At 32.8% G+C, this 17,446-nt stretch overlaps 1 protein-coding gene across 2 annotated transcripts in view; it reads right to left on the minus strand.

Moving 5' to 3' along the window:
• Positions 1 to 17,446, minus strand: part of NCAM2 (neural cell adhesion molecule 2) — a 500,345-nt gene that overhangs the window by 123,038 nt on the left and 359,861 nt on the right. The gene's annotated exons all lie outside the window — the stretch shown is intronic.

A 17,446-nucleotide genomic window follows, 5' to 3' on the forward strand; every position in this document is an offset into this window, starting at 1 on the left:
AAATTTCATTTAAACATAACCACCCCCACCACCAAAAAAAGAAGAAGAAGAAAAAAAGTAAAGAAAATAAAAGAAAATAATAAGGGAAAAACCCAAGACACACTTCCTATGGGGGGAAAAAAAAAAACAGCATGTAATTTCTGTCCTTGACGGAATGTATTAAATAAGCAAACACCCCAACAAGGAAAACAAGTTTCATTTACACATGTGAGAGGGTTTTCTTTTTTTAATATTTTTACATTGTAGTACTCTTCATACTTCTTAAATCAAAAACTTTTATGAAGATTTAGAATTTCACGTTAGCTGGTCTATACCTATTTCAGTGTCTACTTTATCTCTATTTGAATCAGCTTCGATCTTTAAACCCTGACCATCCTTGACCCTTTCCTGCTTTCAGCATTTTGCACTAGTTTCCCATCTGCCTGATCACTTTTGATATACGTCATCTTAATGTGTCCATTTCCTGAATTAAAATATAAGTTCCCCATCCCCCCCAAAAAAACCTATGTAAGTTCCATGAGAGCAAGGGCAATGCGGGTTTTCACATGGTTACACACAGCTCTTGTAAAATCTACTGGATTTTACATCCAGTAGATAGCAAATAATAGTTAAGTCAATAAATGAAAATCCAAGTAAGTGTGGATTCTAAATATCATCACTGCATTGAATAGAGAATGAAAAACTTTACCTACACGTGTTTCACTTTCCTAGTATTACAGAACTTAGAACTTTAATCTAGTATTAGTTCTACGGTAATATATTGTTTTTCATGGACTCTTATTGCTTATTTTGAGAAGAAGCCAGCCCCTTAAATTAACTAAGAATTAACTGCACATGTTTTTTTTTTTTTTTAATGTCTAAAACATGTTGACGCTTTTTTCAGTCCTTGGACTTTCTCATTTGATTTATGCTGGAGGAAACTCTCCAGGGAATAAAAACTAATATATCCTTTGGCACTTTTAGAGGATAATTCAATTAATAATTTCATAGATCCAGCCCTCCTGAACATTCACTCATAGGCAGAATCAGCTACGGCAATTAACTGAATTCAGTCCATGTATCATGGGAATTCTAGTGGCTACACGGAATACTAAATTAGATGTGTGCTTAGTGCCAATTAACCCTAGTGTTGGATGTGCATTTTCTGTACTAAATTTGAACAACCAAGTTGTGCATAAATCTCAGCATATTTTATGACCCTAGAGTCGTAGGTGTCATATTAAGATAATGTCTATATATGACTTCTTAGCACACGCTGAGTTTCTCTTTAATTTGATTGCTGTTATTGATATAATTATTACTGATAATTAGGTAAGTTTGATTATTAGGAGTAGTGTGAGTTATTCTTTTTTCATAATATTTACTTTCTTTAAATCATACATGCATGCATATATATAATATATATATATTTATATGAATACAAATATATTTACAAAGTAAAGGTATTTTACCTCCTCTGGCTATTTCTCCTCTCTCTCTTAATATATATATTAATTCAATATATATTCAATTCAATATATATATTCAATTCAAAAATATATATATTCAATTATACATATATATAATATAATTTTCCATAAAGCTATAGTATTTTAAATATATATTCAATATATATTCAATTCAAAATATATATATATTCAATTATACATATATATAATATAATTTTCCATAAAGCTACAGTATTTTAAAGACTACATTATTATTATGCACACTTTTACCTAGAAATTTAGGAAACAAAGCTTAACTGAATCTCTTTCAAAAACTTCTAAATAATCAAAAGAAGAATGATTAGTCATATGATATAGCAGTGATAAAGTTGTTTCATAAATAACAAAAGTTCTGTTTTATTACCATAATAATAATAATAATAATAGCAGCAACATTGGAAATAATGAATGTGATGGGGCACCCGTGTGACTCAGTCAGTTAAGCATCCCACTCTATTTTTTTATGTTTTTTATTTATGTTTGAGAAACAGACAGAGACAGTGCCAGCAGGGGAGGGTCAGAGAGAGAGGGAGACACAGAACCGGAAGCAGGCTCCAGGCTCTGAGCTAGCTGTCAGCACAGAGCCCAACCCAGGACTCGAACCCACGAACCGTGAGATCATGACCTGAGCTGAAGTCAGACGCTTAACCGACTGAGCCACCAGGCGCCCCAAGCATCCCACTCTTGATTTTAGCTCAGACCATGATCTCACAGGTTTGTGGGATTGAGCCCCGTATTGGGCTCTGTGCTAATAATGAAGCCTACTTGGGATTCTCTCTCTCTGCCCCTTACCTGCTTGTTCTCTCTCTCTCTCTCTCAAAATAAAGAAACTTAAAAATAGAAAAAGAAATAATGACAATGACAATAGTTAATGCGATGTTTATGACTTATCAGTGTTTAAGTGTGTTATGTGATGAACAAATTTAATTGCAATTAAATTACATTGCTGATATTTTATTGTCACTATTTACCTTTATATTTATGGCCTCTTCGTTGAAAGGCTAAAATGTAGGTGATTATGTAAACTTTTTCTACCTTCCTTTAAATGTCTTGAATAAAAATTGGTATCAAATTGTTACATATTTTTAACTTTCAAATGACCACAGTATTATTTAGTTGGACTTAGATCACAATTTCATTCTGCTTAACTACTATTTATGTTAACATATATTTTATATTGTAATGTGCATTTGATCAGAATACTTTTTAATGTAAAGAGATAATGAACTATCATCAAATTAATTAATTTTACATAACACAGCAAAATATTTTCAACCAAGTGGAATAAAGATAATTCCAGTTATGATTAGAAATGAATCCTGTGTGATACACTTTCAGAGCACTGCATCATAGCAAACAAAAACAAAAACAAAATACAGCCTTTCCTAAAAGCATATTGACAAGGATCTGCATCTTTAGAATTTTTTTCAACTAAAAAGTGTAAATATTTAATTGCTTTTACCCAAGGTCAATATGCCCCCTTGCATATAGTAAGTACTAAATAAATATTAAACTAACAAATGAATATGGGAATAAGTATAAAGTAGCTGATAGTATACTCATGCACAAAATTATACTACAAATAATCAATAGTTTTGTAATATTAATGGATTTAAGAATTAGAGGAATTAAATGAAAATAATATTGAATTAAGAATACATTATAAACCATAGTATAAATGTAAAATACCAGTAAATAGCAAATATTTAATCAATGAATCTTTTTTTTAACTTTTATGATTATTTTTAAATGCTTTATTGTTAATGAAATCTAGCCATCTGTAGCAATGTGATGGAACTCGAGGGTATTTTGCTAAGGGAAATAAGTCAGGCAGAGAAAGGCCGATACCATATGTTTTCATTCATATGTGGAACATAGGGGAAGGGAAGGGGAAAATAATAGTTAAGGAGAGGGAGGGAGACAAACCACAAGAGACTCTTAAACACTGAGAACAAACTGAGGGTTGATGAGGGGTGTGGCAGAGGGAAAATGGGTGATGGGCGTGGAGGAGGGCACTCTTTGGAGTGAGCACTGGGTGTGATACGGAAACCAACTTGACAACAAACTGTATTTCAAAAATGCTTTATTGTCAATTTGATTAAATAGGTGACCAAGTTGCTTCTCAGTCACCTACAATTTTTATTCAGCCAAGTGAACAAATTAGTGAAAGTGCCTTTGATTTTGGTTTTCCAAAATAAAACTCTATATGTAGGAAAAAAAATAAAAATTTAAGAATATCTACAACATATAGAAATATCTTTAGGATTTCCCAGAGAGCTTTTGGAAAATCATAAATATGTGGGTTTCTTTCTTTCTTTCTTTCTTTCTTTCTTTCTTTCTTTCTTTCTTTGTCTCTCTCTCTCTCTCTCTCTTTCTCTTTCTTTCTTTCATTTCCCCCACATTAGAAAAAGAGATGTTAAAAATAATTGGCTTTGGCTTTGTGCATTTTACATTATAGTGGAAACATCTTTACTCTTCCTAGGAAATGATATTTCACTGTGCAAAACCAAGCAATTTGTATTTATTTATTTATTTATTTATTTATTTATTTATCATTTATTTTTTTGAGAGACATACAGTGACAAAGAACTAGCAAGGGGAGGGGCAGAGAGAGGGAGACTCAGAATCTGAAGCAGGCTCCAGGCTCTGAGCTGTCAGCACAGAACCCGATGCGGGGCTCAACCACCAACCGTGAGATTACGACCTGAGCTGAAATCAGACGCTTAACCGGCTGAGCCACACAGGCGCCCCAAAACCAAGACATTTTAAATAAAATTTAAAAATATATATGTACACACTTAAGTGAAACTATGATTTTGGTTGATGAGGATATAATCCAGAATCTTTAGATATGTAATTTTTATTATTGTTATAAAATGTAAAATAACAATCTTTTTATAAATAACTAAAATAAGCAATCATCATGTGAAATGCTGCTCAGGGCAAGAAAAATGGTTAAATCAATTGCTAGCATTGATGACTCATGACTACTGGGAGCAAAAATTAATCACACTGAAGTTTGAGAAAGTCACAGGAAAAACAGTATCAAAAACTAGAATATCTTTTACAGTATTGGGCTGGCTACATTGATAATTGCTCTTATAATCTTAGGATGCTTTTTATGAAGCCCAAGAAAAAAAAAAGATTTTCTAAAACAAACAGGATTATCACTGGATTACTTGTATGAAACACGTAATATTTGAAGCTCTGCTACATAGGAAGCATTTAAAGATACCAAGAGCGACACAAATAATTATTTTAAAGAGGTGAATTGCTCTTATCAAGACCTTATCGGACAGGCAGAAACGGTTTCTCTTATCAGTAATACTAAAGCAGACAGGACGTTTTACTCCAAACACTCAAAACATATGAAATAAAGTGATTTACGTGAGTAAATATACAAAGTTAAATGAGTCACATAGATTTTTGAAGTGGTATTGATACAGAACCAATATTATCTGGTCCTTCCTTTCTAGTTCTTTAAAATATTGTGATCATATTACAGTTCTAAGAGGATTTTTTTCTGTTTTTTTCTCTATTACTGCTCATTGGTATAGTCTCTATGACTCATTTTTAATCATAATTGCATTAAATTATATGTTATTTTGTGATACTTTCTAAGTAGATCCCAGCTTCCTAAATATATTATAATATTTGTATATCCCTTCAATCATTTAGCATCTTTGAAAAGCACTAATAATACACTATTTCTAATGTTATACAATAAATATCATTAACCTGAGTAATTACTGTGAGAGTTATTTAATGAAGATACAAAAATACCATTTACTTCTTTAATATCTTTAAAACAATTTATTGAAAATGATGTTGGTTTTTCAATGTGACGATACAAGCAAGTCTGAAGCAAATGAGAGAAAAATGTAAATATACGTGTTTTCACAAACCCGATTATTATTTCAAAATCATCTTGCACTCACGTGGATGCACTTCTGATATAGCTTATTGTATTCAGCTCCCAAAGCCCTCTCAGTAGGAGCAAGTGATGATTGGCTCAGCCACCTGACTTTTTGGATGTGACATGAGCAAACACTTGAAATCAGCTCTCGTATGGGACTTGTTGTCTCATGCCTCTGCCATGGCCATGAGATGGCTTCTTCCCTGTACTGTCACCTCTTTTGCCTGATGTTACTGGACCCACAGCATGGAGTTAAGCATTGCTGTTTGACACAAAGCTCCCTACTGAAAGCCTGCCTACGTCAGCTGATTGCAGCTGAGCATGAGAATTATTATTATATAATGTTGCTGAGGTCTGGAATGTTGATTATGTACTATGGTGGCATTTGTTGCTGATGTAGCTCCCTGCACTGCTCTATTTTCTTCTGATTGGCTCTTTCACTGTTTCTCACGTTATATATTTTGCTTCTTTGTTTTGTTTATTATCCTTTTTCCTTTCTAGAATATGTGACTTCCAAAGTCATTTTTGCTTGCTTAATTCAATTCTCTATACTCAACACCTGGAAAAGTGCTTGGTTTGTAGTTCATGCCTGTAGTATATACAGTCAAATGAAAAAATATGTAATTAAGATCCTAACCTCAGTATGCTTGATTTCATAAAATAATGAGTTTAGATTGATTTCTTCCTCTTCACAAATCAGGAAACTAGAGTTTTGATAATTTAAATAACCAGTGTCCTAGGATTAGATTCAGCAGATTTATTAAAATTCAAGGACAGCCACTAATACTATGACATCCAAATATTGTTTTAGTGAGGCACAATATATTAGTAAACTACTATCTAGTTTAAATCATCACAAACAAAAGTTGGCTTAAGTCAATGGATAGGTATCAACAATACATAGATAATATTAGGAAAAACTTGTCCTTGCCACTGCTCCACTCAAAGTAAATAAAATTTCAAGGGTTAAAGGATTTAATGATCACAGAGTTCTGGCGCTTGGATTCAAGTTGTTGGACTGGCCTTTCTTAAGAATTAATACCATAACTTTGGTGGCCAAGCTATTATGGACTAAGTCATAAAGTAATAAATCCAACAAGGTAAATTTTTATCCTAAGGAGGAGGAGGAAAGTGGAGAAGCACTGTTACAAAATGAATGTGTGTGTCCTCCCCAATTTAAATGTTCCATCTCTACTCCCAAATATAATGGTATTCGGAGGTGTGGCTTCTGGGAGGTGAGTTGGAGTAGATAAAGTCCCAAGGGTGGAATTCGCACCCTGGGATCAGTGCCCTGCAAGAGTCAGAAGAGAGCATTGTTCCTGGGCTCTGCTCTCCATCCTATGGGGATAGAAATAAAAGCCAGCAATCTGCACCAGAACCCCACCATGCTGGTTCTCTGATCTTGGACTAACAGTCTTCAAAAACCTGCAAAATAAACTTCCGTTGTGTATAAACCACCCAATCCACAGCACTTTGCTATAGCCACCTGAACCAACTAAGAAAGGCTGTAAGCAGTCTGCCACAAGGTCTTAGCATATCTTTCAGGATCTTCAAGATGATAAAACTCAGGGAAGTAAGTGAAATTTTGGTATGATTTCCTGATGGGCAGCTTCACTCTGTGAAGTTCTGCACTATTTCCATGTGTGAGAGGGTCCTCTCTGTCAAATCCAGAAGCTCACTGCCATGGACTGAATGTTTGTGTACCCTCCCTACACTCCCCTCTCTGCCCCAATTCATAGACTGAAATCCTAATCTTTAAAGATGGGGTTTGGAAGTGGGGCCTTTGGGAAGTAAGTCACAGATGAAATCATGAGAGTAGAATCACATCATGGAATTGATATCCTTAAGTAAAGAGGGAGAGATAGGAGGTATCTCTGTGTGCATGTACCAAGGAGAGGCCATGTAAAGACACAACTAGAAAAACAACTCACCAATAATCTGACCACGCTGGCATCCTGATATTGGACTTCCAGATTCCAGAATGGGGAGAAATAAATGCTTGCATTTAAACTTTCGGTCTATGGTATATATATTTTTATAGCAGCTCCAGTTAAGAGACTATTGCTAGTGAGAACTGGGATTCCTGGAGCAATATCTTCAGGAATTCAGAGGAAGGACAGCAAGCTGTGTCAAACTGAAGCTACATTCTGATACTTCTGGACAACTAAGTTAAGCAGGTGCCAAGAGGCAGTGATAAATCCAGTAGCTATACAATATGACTATTTTCATTTCTTTGTTTGATATTTGCTTGTTCATTTCTAAGGTTTGTCCTCTCATGGGTTGGTTATTTCCTAAAATCCCTTAACAATCTTTCATTACCATAATCTCTAAAGTACATCCGAACAATAAGATCTGATTTGAATCAAATGTTACCTGTCAGAGATAGACGGAATGTGATAAGCCTAGAATAACTGATAGGATCTTTACATAAGGAGCTGGTATTTCAAATTCTCCCAGGGGGGACATGTTAAGTTTGGGTTAAAAAACTACAGCTGAGCAGTAAAAGGTTTTTCACCTTTTACTTTTAATATTCTGTTCTTATCTCTGCATATAGAGATAAGGTTTACATTTCTCCCAGACATTGCCCTTAAAATCATCATACTGGGTATAAAACCTAAACAGTTGCTAGCACTAGACCCAACTGATTTCTACAAATAAGCCATCTTCTTTAAACTCTATATTAAACTCTATATTATCATGAGTGTAAAAGTTAAGGTCATAAGACAAGATTCCAATCACAGAAACATGTGTGTGTCTACTATGACCAAAGAGATTTTCTAATTTCAAAGTGTTCATTAAGATAATTTTTATTTTTTTATTTTTAAACATTTTTTAATGTTTTATTAATTTTTGATACAGAGAGAGACAGAGCATGAGCAGGGATGGGCAGAGAGAGAGAGGGAGGCACAGAATCGGAAGCAGGCTCCAGGCTGTGAGGTGTCAGCACAGAGCCCGATGCGGGGCTCAAACCCATGACTGTGAGATCATGACCTGAGCTAAAGTCGGAGGCTTAACCGACTGAGCCACCCAGGCGCCCCTAAGATAATTTTTAAATGTTAAAATCTTATTCACATATTATCTACCTCATCTTGTACAAGCTATTAGAATCGCTGTTATCTTGAGAGATAGTAAAACATAAAAAAAGAATTATTTGATAAAGCAAAGATTTATCAATTCTGTGGAATGCGTAAATCTTACAACATGAGTCTGTTATAAGATTAATTAATTAATGTCATTTGCGAAAAAGGTTTCTGAGATCGCTAACACTTTTATACCACAAGAGAGAACACATATAAATATTGCTATTATGTTTAACAAGAAATAAAAGCAGGTGCAAAGAGCTGGATGAGAAAAAAAATGTAAATAAAAAATTCAATATTTCTTAACATGCATTGTTATCATGTAACTGCTAAATTAAATCTATCACATAAAATAATTAAGTTTAATTAATAGGTAATATTCAGTGAGTACCTAGTCACAAAACTTAATGATATTCTAATTTTAACCAAATGTACTATGCAATCAGTGCTTATTCCATTAAGCCACATATTACATGCCTGTTATCTCCTTTGTTTTACAAATTGGAACTTTAGTTCACCATGTATTTCTGAGTAAGAGTAATGTTTTGAAATGTTGAAAATGAAATGGCAGGAAGCCAAGAAATCTGTTAAAATAAAACATAAAAGAGGTTTTGAATTGTAAAAAAAGAAGGCTTAATCTCCTAAACACCTTAAGTTTAGTGTTATTGCAGTAAATACAGGTGGTATCAATTATAAAGGGCTTGATTCTTGTTCACTCAGTATTTGAAAGAGTATAGTGTAGGTGCTTGAATCAAGCAGTGGAGTGTTCTGGTCAGTGTTTTATGACATTGTATAAAGCCTCTGTGTTTACAAGGTCTATTTTGAAACATAAAGATGCAGAATAAAAATATTCCTACCATTTATAACTTATAAATATTTATTCACAACAATAACTTCTCAGGACATTGCATGTCAGGATCTAAAAGTTTTATTGCTATCCTAAAGTAGCTACTAAGTAAAATATCCTATCTTATAACAACACAGGGTTTAATTGCCAAGAAATAGGCTTATTAGATAGTTTTAGTTCTTATTTGTGTAATATCCAATCAAAAATTCTACTAATATGAAAGAATATAGGATTTATTAGAAAAGTGGTATCATAATGTAAAAAAATTCCAAATTTCATAATACAATTACACTACTTTATAAGGATGACCATTGAAAAAGAAGAACAGGCTGACTAAATTTAAAATTTTGACCATGGTTATAATTTCCAAATGATTATTTAACACTCTACCCCAAAATAAAGCTAACTGTAGACAAATGATAACATTGGGGCATTTCCTCTATTTCTGTAATCAAGGATAAAATCTGAACTTTAGAAATTATTGAGATTAAGGTTAATAATTATGTTAAATTCTACCTACATATAAATTCATCATTCACTAGCATACTTAAAGAACTTATCATAAAAGAGTTTTCCACCATCATTTTCATCAATTTTAAACAATTTTCTGATAAATTATATCATTCACAAGGTCATACTCTCATACGCGTATTTATCATGCTAAAGCTAAAATTTACTGGCAATTGTATATAAGGTTGGAAAAGTAAGACAGGCTCCCAATATATTTTATATTGTCCCGGATTCTTGAGTAATTTTAATTGTGAAATATAAAAATTCTCATTAGGGTATATAAAGAAATACTATAAAAATTTGGGTTAATCAAAGAGGAAGCTAGACTTACAAATTACAAGCCAGATTTACAAATAATTTGTAAGGGGTATTTCAATGATACTCATCTTGAGGAGAAAATAAGAGGTGATATCTTATATGTAATCATATGTAAAAAGTTAGAGTCACAGGAGAAGTTCTTTTCAAATGAGTATCAAAAAAAATCAAGAAGAAAATATATCAATGGAATGCACAGTTAAATATGTTTAGTCATCTTGAAATATAAGACATATTCCTTTTTTACATAATTTTTAGCCTATATGAGTAAAATTATCTCTTTATAGCTAAATGATACTATTAAAAACTCTGAACATATAACTTTAAACCTCAGCTAAAGCTTTCATATCTCTTAATTTAAAAATCTGAAATGATTTACAAATGGAGAACTTAACACACTTTCTAGGATGATTAAAGCTTCTGTGCATAAATGAAATTGGCTGAACAGAAGATCAATATATTGAATGAGAAAAAAGAAACAACTTTTTCTTAGAACTTTGCATTTTAAACAATCTTTGATCAGTATAATGCTTTATTTGAGAACATAAGACAAATGAAATTTGAAGAAAAAAGTAAAGTTGAGAAATATACTGAAAACTACTCAGAACTAAAACGACAACATTCATATATCTCAATTCCAGAAACTATAATTTCTGGAAATATATATATATATAATTATATATATATAATTATAGGCTCTAGAGATGACATAAACTAAACAAAAAGACAAAAACAATAACAAAAACCACTACCTAAGGCTTCTGTAGAATAAACAACATTAAGGATATAGTGGAAGGGAATCAAAATTAGTTTCTCACTTCTCTTTCACTGTAGCTGAGGAACGTCACATTGATTTTGGAGCTAAAGTCTATCCAGAAGTACAGTGGTACCTTGGAAGAAGCCAACATAGGTTGAATAGTGAGGGACAATCCCAAATAGGGATCACAGAATGAGGCCATAATTCTGCCTATAAAACCACAGAAGTCAGCCTAAACCCTGAATGCATGGGATGCCTACAAACGTTAGGAAGTTGACTGAGATTCGAGTCACTGCTTACAGGAGGCAACACAGAACTTAGGAGTGAATGTCCGCTCAATGTGTTTTTTTCCAGATGTTTGTCAAAAGACTCAGTCTTCACAACGTAGTATTTACAGTATCCAGGACTCAATCCAACATTTCTTTACATTCAATAAACCAGGAAAATATGATCAATTCTAAGGGAAAAGTTAATCAACAAATGCATTTCAAGATGACCCAGATGTTGACTCTATTGGATTTTAGATTTATAGATTTTGGAGTGACAATTCTAACGGTGCTCTGTGAGATAAAAAAGAGCAGACACAAAATGAATAAGGATTAAAAAATGTCAGCAGAGAAACATAAAATATAAAACAGAACAACATTACAAATTCAGGAAAAATTAATACTTAAAACAAAGAACTCACTGATTGGGCTCAGGAATAAAAAGGGGATGGTGGAATTAAGGTCAGTTACTTTGAAGAGAAAATGGGAAAAATTATCTAATCTAAAGAACAGTGAATAGTTAAACATGTAAACTGAAGGACTATAACATGAGAAAGAAATTTATATCTCTGGGGTGAAGAAAGAGCAAAATGGCTAAGTAAATAAAAGTCTTTTATTTTCTCTTCAGTTACTAAAAATATTTATGACTCTTTAAAAAATGTCATGATTTCTGTTGAGATTTCAATGAACTTAGATGTAATATACATAAATTCAGCAATATAAAGCTCACTGGTGGGACAGGTGTAAAAGGAGGGAAATGGCCATTTCTCTATTTAACATAAGGTGTCAAAATATTAACTCTATGAAGACAGTGAAATGCTAGGCTTGTGTATTATAATTCCTAGAGAATCACTTAAACAAAACAAAATATATATTCCCAATATACAAATTAAAATATTAAAATCTCACATAACTGAAGATAATGCAGAAAAATTGAACAGAATGTGAAATCTAGAGGGAAAAAGCAGAAAACCAAATTATACACCTAAATGAAACCGCATAAATAACAGTATTAAATTTAATAGTCTAAAGTATGAAATATGGCAAACTATGACCCATGGACAAAATGTAGTCCAAAGACCTCTTATACGTATTCTTACCGTTAAGAATGTCTTTTACATTTTTAATTGTTTGTAAGAAAGAAACACATAAGCCTTTAGGGGAGTTTGCAGGTGACAGAGACCATATAAGGCTCAGGAAAATTTGAAATATTCATTACCTGGCCCATTTATTGTTCACCCCTACTTTCAACATTTTATTACAAGGTAGAGATTGACAGAAAAAATGAAAAAGCAATATTCTGTCATATGCTGCCTAAAAAGGCATATTTTTATTTCACATAAAAATATAACTATGTAGAAAGTATGTGAATGAAAATGGGTGTACAAACAGTAAGCAAAGGAAGGTGTGAGTAGTTATGTGAATATAAGGTAAAATACATCAAGTCAAAGGATTAGTGGAGAAAGTAAAAGAAAGAATTCATGAGGAAGACTTATGTGGGAGAGAGAATAATGACCTATCCCCCAAAGATATGCCCATCATAATCTGTGGAGCCTGCACACATGTTACACCAGGAACTTTGTTTCCAACGGGAACTCTGCAGAGCGATTAAGTCAAAGATGCTGAGTTGGGAAGAATATCCTGGATTATCCAATGTGGGCCTCATGTGATGGCAGGAAGTTCAGAGACAGAGAAATGTGAGAAAAGAAGCAGAATTAGAGTGAGGTGATGTGAAAGAGACTCCATCTGCCATTGCTGGCTTTGGAGATGGAAGAGGACCAAGAGCAAAAAAAAAAAAAAAAAAAAAGTGGGCAGATTCTAGAAGCTGAAAAGGACAAGAAAACAATCCCCATGAAGGAACACAGCCCTACGGACATTTTATTTATTCCAGTGAAAAATCATTTTGAACCTCTGATTTCCAGAACTCAAGGATAATGTATTTGTGTTGCTTACCGCAATTAAGTTGTGGTCACGAGAAATAAAAAACTAATACAATATACAAACGATAAATGCGCATAGCCTCACTGAGCCTAAAGATACGCAACGCAAAAAATCTACAGGATGAAAGTGAGAGAGAAAAGTTTGCAGTCATGGTAGAGGATTTTAACACCTTTCATTCCGATAAAACAGCTAAACAAACAAAGTCAATAGAGTCATAGAAGATTTAAATAAGACTACCACCTACCTCTATCTAATTGATATTTCTAGAACACAGCATTCTATGACTGCAAAATACACGTGATTTCCATAAACACTGTGTAGTTACCAAAATACATATATGCTGGGACATAAAACCAATCTCAATAAATAAAAAAGAATAACAATCAGATAAAAAGGTATTTTTAAACAAACCTGAATTAAGAAATAAATAAGAGCAAAATATCTATGAGAACATGGAATATCTGGTATTGGGGCGCCTGGGTGGCTCAGTCGGTTAAGCATCCGACTTCGGCTCAGGTCATGATCTCATGGTTCGTGGGTTCAAGCCCCACATCAGGCTCTGTGCTGACAGCTAGCTCAGAGCCTGGAGCCTGTCTTTAATTTCTGTGTCTCCCTCTTTCTCTGATCCTCCCCTGTTCATGCTGTCTCTCTCAAAAAAAATTAAAACATTAAAAAATTTTAAATATCTGGAGATTAAACACTTGTAAATAACTATAGACTAATGATAAAATCACAAGAAAAATTAGAAAATATTTTCAACTGAATGACAATAAGAACACAACATATTGCAACTTGCAGGTTGTGCTGAAGTATTGTTTAGTGGAAAATTTAGAGTTTTATATGGTTATATTAGGAAGGAAGAAGTATCTATGGGGTGCCTGGGTGGCTCAGTCAGTTAAGCATCTGGCTTTGGCTCAGGTCATGATCCCATGGTTCGTGGGTTCAAGCCCCACGTTGGGCTCTGTGCTGACAGCTAGCTCAGAGCCTGGAGCCTGTCTTCAGATTCTGTGTCTCCCTGTCTCTCTGACCCTCCCCTGTTCATGCTGTCTCTCTCTGTCTCTCAAAAATAAATAAAAACATTAAGAAAAAAGAAAAAGAAAAAGAAAAGAAGAAATATCTAAAGTAAATGACCTAATATTCCACTTTAAGAATCTATTACCAAAAACCAAATCAAGTCCAAAATATATAGAAAGGAAATAAAATGGAAATCAACAAATTAGAAAATAGATTAATGATAAAGAATATAAATTAATAAAGCCCCAAACTAATATTTTGTAAAATCAATACTATTGGCAAATCCTTAGGTAAGGAAAGGAGATTCTTTTCAGTAAATAGTGCTGAATCATTTGTATATAGGTATGAAAAAATAATATATGTCAACTCCACCAAGAGAATCCAAAATAGATCACGGACTTTAATGCAAAATCTAAAGCAATAATAAAAGGAATAAATAAAAGCAACAATAAAAGGAAAGCCTAGACATAAGTTTTTGTGGCCTTAGGTTAGGTAATGATTTCCTTCCTAGCTGGAATATGAATTATATTACATATGAGTTCAATTTGATAAGTCAGACTTGAGCAAAATTAAAATCTTTTGTTTTTCAAAGAAACACATTTATTCCAGGAAAAAAAAGAAATATGTCTACAGGATGTTCAAAAATGTTCACAAAGTTTTCATAATAGCCCCAAACTGAATACAACCAAATGATCATCAATGGGTGACTAAATACGTAAATCTGTTTTAATCATACAATGCAAAGAAAGGAACAGCTTATACCATTGCTTTATACATGTATCAATGCATGTTGACTGAAAGTGCTTAGTGAGAAGTTAAAATTAAAATAATATTGTATGATTTGACATATAAAAAGTTCTGTAAGTTTACCTAAATTATAATGATAGTAAGGAGATTAACAGTTGCCTGGGGAAGAGAATGGAAGGGTAAATACATTACAAAGGAATTTGAGAAAACTCTTGGGGTTGATGTAAATGTTTAGATTATTGTGACAGACTTGAGGGTACATACATATGTTAAAACTGATTACATTTTGCCTTTTATATATCAGTGTTGTACTATGGTTAAATTCTATTTCAATAAAGTTGTCAACAGAAGATCTTTATTTTTCTAATTATTTCTACTAAAGAAGAATGAAATTAAATATTTAAAATTTTTAAAAAGGAAAAAATTGAAGATATGCTGTAAGAGTTATCAGTTTCAATAAACAAAACAAAAATTATTCTAAAAAATGGTTTAAGAGTTAAAAGAAAAAAGTATATATTATTTTAAAATAGCTTTACCTAGCCAGCTTCTAAACAACAGGGTAGGAACCAAAACCTCAATGAATGTTCAAAGAATTCTCAAGACATTCTTTTACACGAGCTATTTTTTTTTATCCTGCTTAAATAAGAGATACTATAGAATTCGCTGGTAAGCCTTATCCTAAACATTTACTTCAGACAAATTAAACAGGCTGACCAAAGTCTAAATCTCAAAAGCAAAGAGGAAATATATTTGTGATCAAAAGCAAATTGTACAGTCCTTGAAAAACAGAGCATTCTATCTTCTTTTTTTTGTCTTAAAGTATTTGTTATTAAAAGACCACAAGAACATACAATTCATACCGCAGTTCACAATCAGTTGTGTATTCCATTTTCTCTACCTAGTTAAAATCAGTAATAACTAAAAATCTCACATCATTATATACCAGCGTTTCACATTATCTTGATATTTTTCTCCATCTATCACTGTGAAATTTGAATTTAGGTTAAGGTTTGATTGAAATCTGTCGACCACAGCATTTTAATAAAACATGAGCTCTGTTTTATTCATTTTGTGTCCATATTACTCAGTACTGATTCTGAATGTCAAAGAGCTTAATAAAAAGACCAAAGGTTTTTCCTAGTATGGCTTTTTAAAAATTATTTTCAATGAGGTTTTAAGGTATAAACACTGAAATTATAAGTCTTAATTTAACTTTTTATTTATTTCCTACTGAAAACTTATGTAGGCGTGCATGGAGGACAACACAGACGTTCTAAGGTACCTTTGAAGCATGTAGCTTTGCTTGAGTCCAAGCGTTTTTAAATGGTTGAGTATAATGAAGCTCTACAGATCACTTCCTTCAACCTTTTTATTTTACATAAATAGAAACTGAGGTCCCAAGGATGCAGGTCACACAACTAATTAGCACCAATTCTAGCACTGGTATATTAACCTGATTCTGCCTATATGAGCCAGTCTGCCTTACCATGTTTTGAAAATATCAAGAATGGTCTTTTCTCATGAGCTCCACTTTCTGGGCACTTAGAGCAGTGACTTTGTATCAGTTCTATGGTATGTCAAAAAAGCTTTTAAATGTTTGCAAAATGCAAAGGAAAAATTCTTTTTTTAAATAAAAATTTTAATGTTTTTATTTATTTTTGAGAGAGAGAGAAACAGCATGAGCAGGGGAGGGTCAGAGAGAGAGGGAGACCCAGGATCTGAAGACAGGCTCCAGGCTCTGAGCTAGCTGTCAGCACAGACCCTGATGTAGGGCTCAAACCCACGAACTGTGAGATCATGACCTGAGCCAAAGGTGGATGCTTAACTGACTGAGCCACCCAGGTGCTCCAAAGGAAAAATTCTTAAATATTAAGTCTTCTTAAGAAAATACGATGCCTACCACTTTCTTAGGACAGTGGGAAGAGTCTGCAAGTATTCTACAAACTTCCTCTCTAAACTGCTTGGGCAGTTCTAATACAAATCATACTTTGCACCTTTAAATTTTTGCTTATGTTGGTCCACATTAAAAAAAAAAGAAAAATATAGTAAAGTAAATTTTGGTTTAAAATACTATATACAAACATGTTGAAAGTTGGAGAAATGTTTGTAATTGGCTACAAATGTTGACATGAAAAAGAAATATGTATATATGTATAATATATGCATACAAAAAAATGGGAAAATTCCAAAAAGCTAGATAAGTTATTAGCATCACTTCTTCCTCTGTGTGTCCTGAATAATATTGTGGCTTTTTTTCTTTGTTTTTTAGATGTATGACAGTAATAAAATGACTTTCTTAGAAGTTCCCTAACTTTAGCAATGAAATCAGTAATTGGCAATAGAATTATTTAATAGCCTTCATAATTTATAAAAATTATTTAACCAGCCCTTACATGAATTTCTCAATAAGAACATTTATGAAAATAATACAGATTATTTGTGCCTGTTCTTGAGAAAATATTTGCTTTCAAAAGGCATTCTCAGTAAGACACTACATCTTATTTCATAGTTGATACCACATTCTATCACTATTAATGTACTATAAATTATCCAACAGAAATGCGTT

This window comes from Suricata suricatta, chromosome 5 (assembly GCF_006229205.1).
Source record: "Suricata suricatta isolate VVHF042 chromosome 5, meerkat_22Aug2017_6uvM2_HiC, whole genome shotgun sequence".
Lineage (NCBI taxonomy): Eukaryota > Metazoa > Chordata > Mammalia > Carnivora > Herpestidae > Suricata > Suricata suricatta.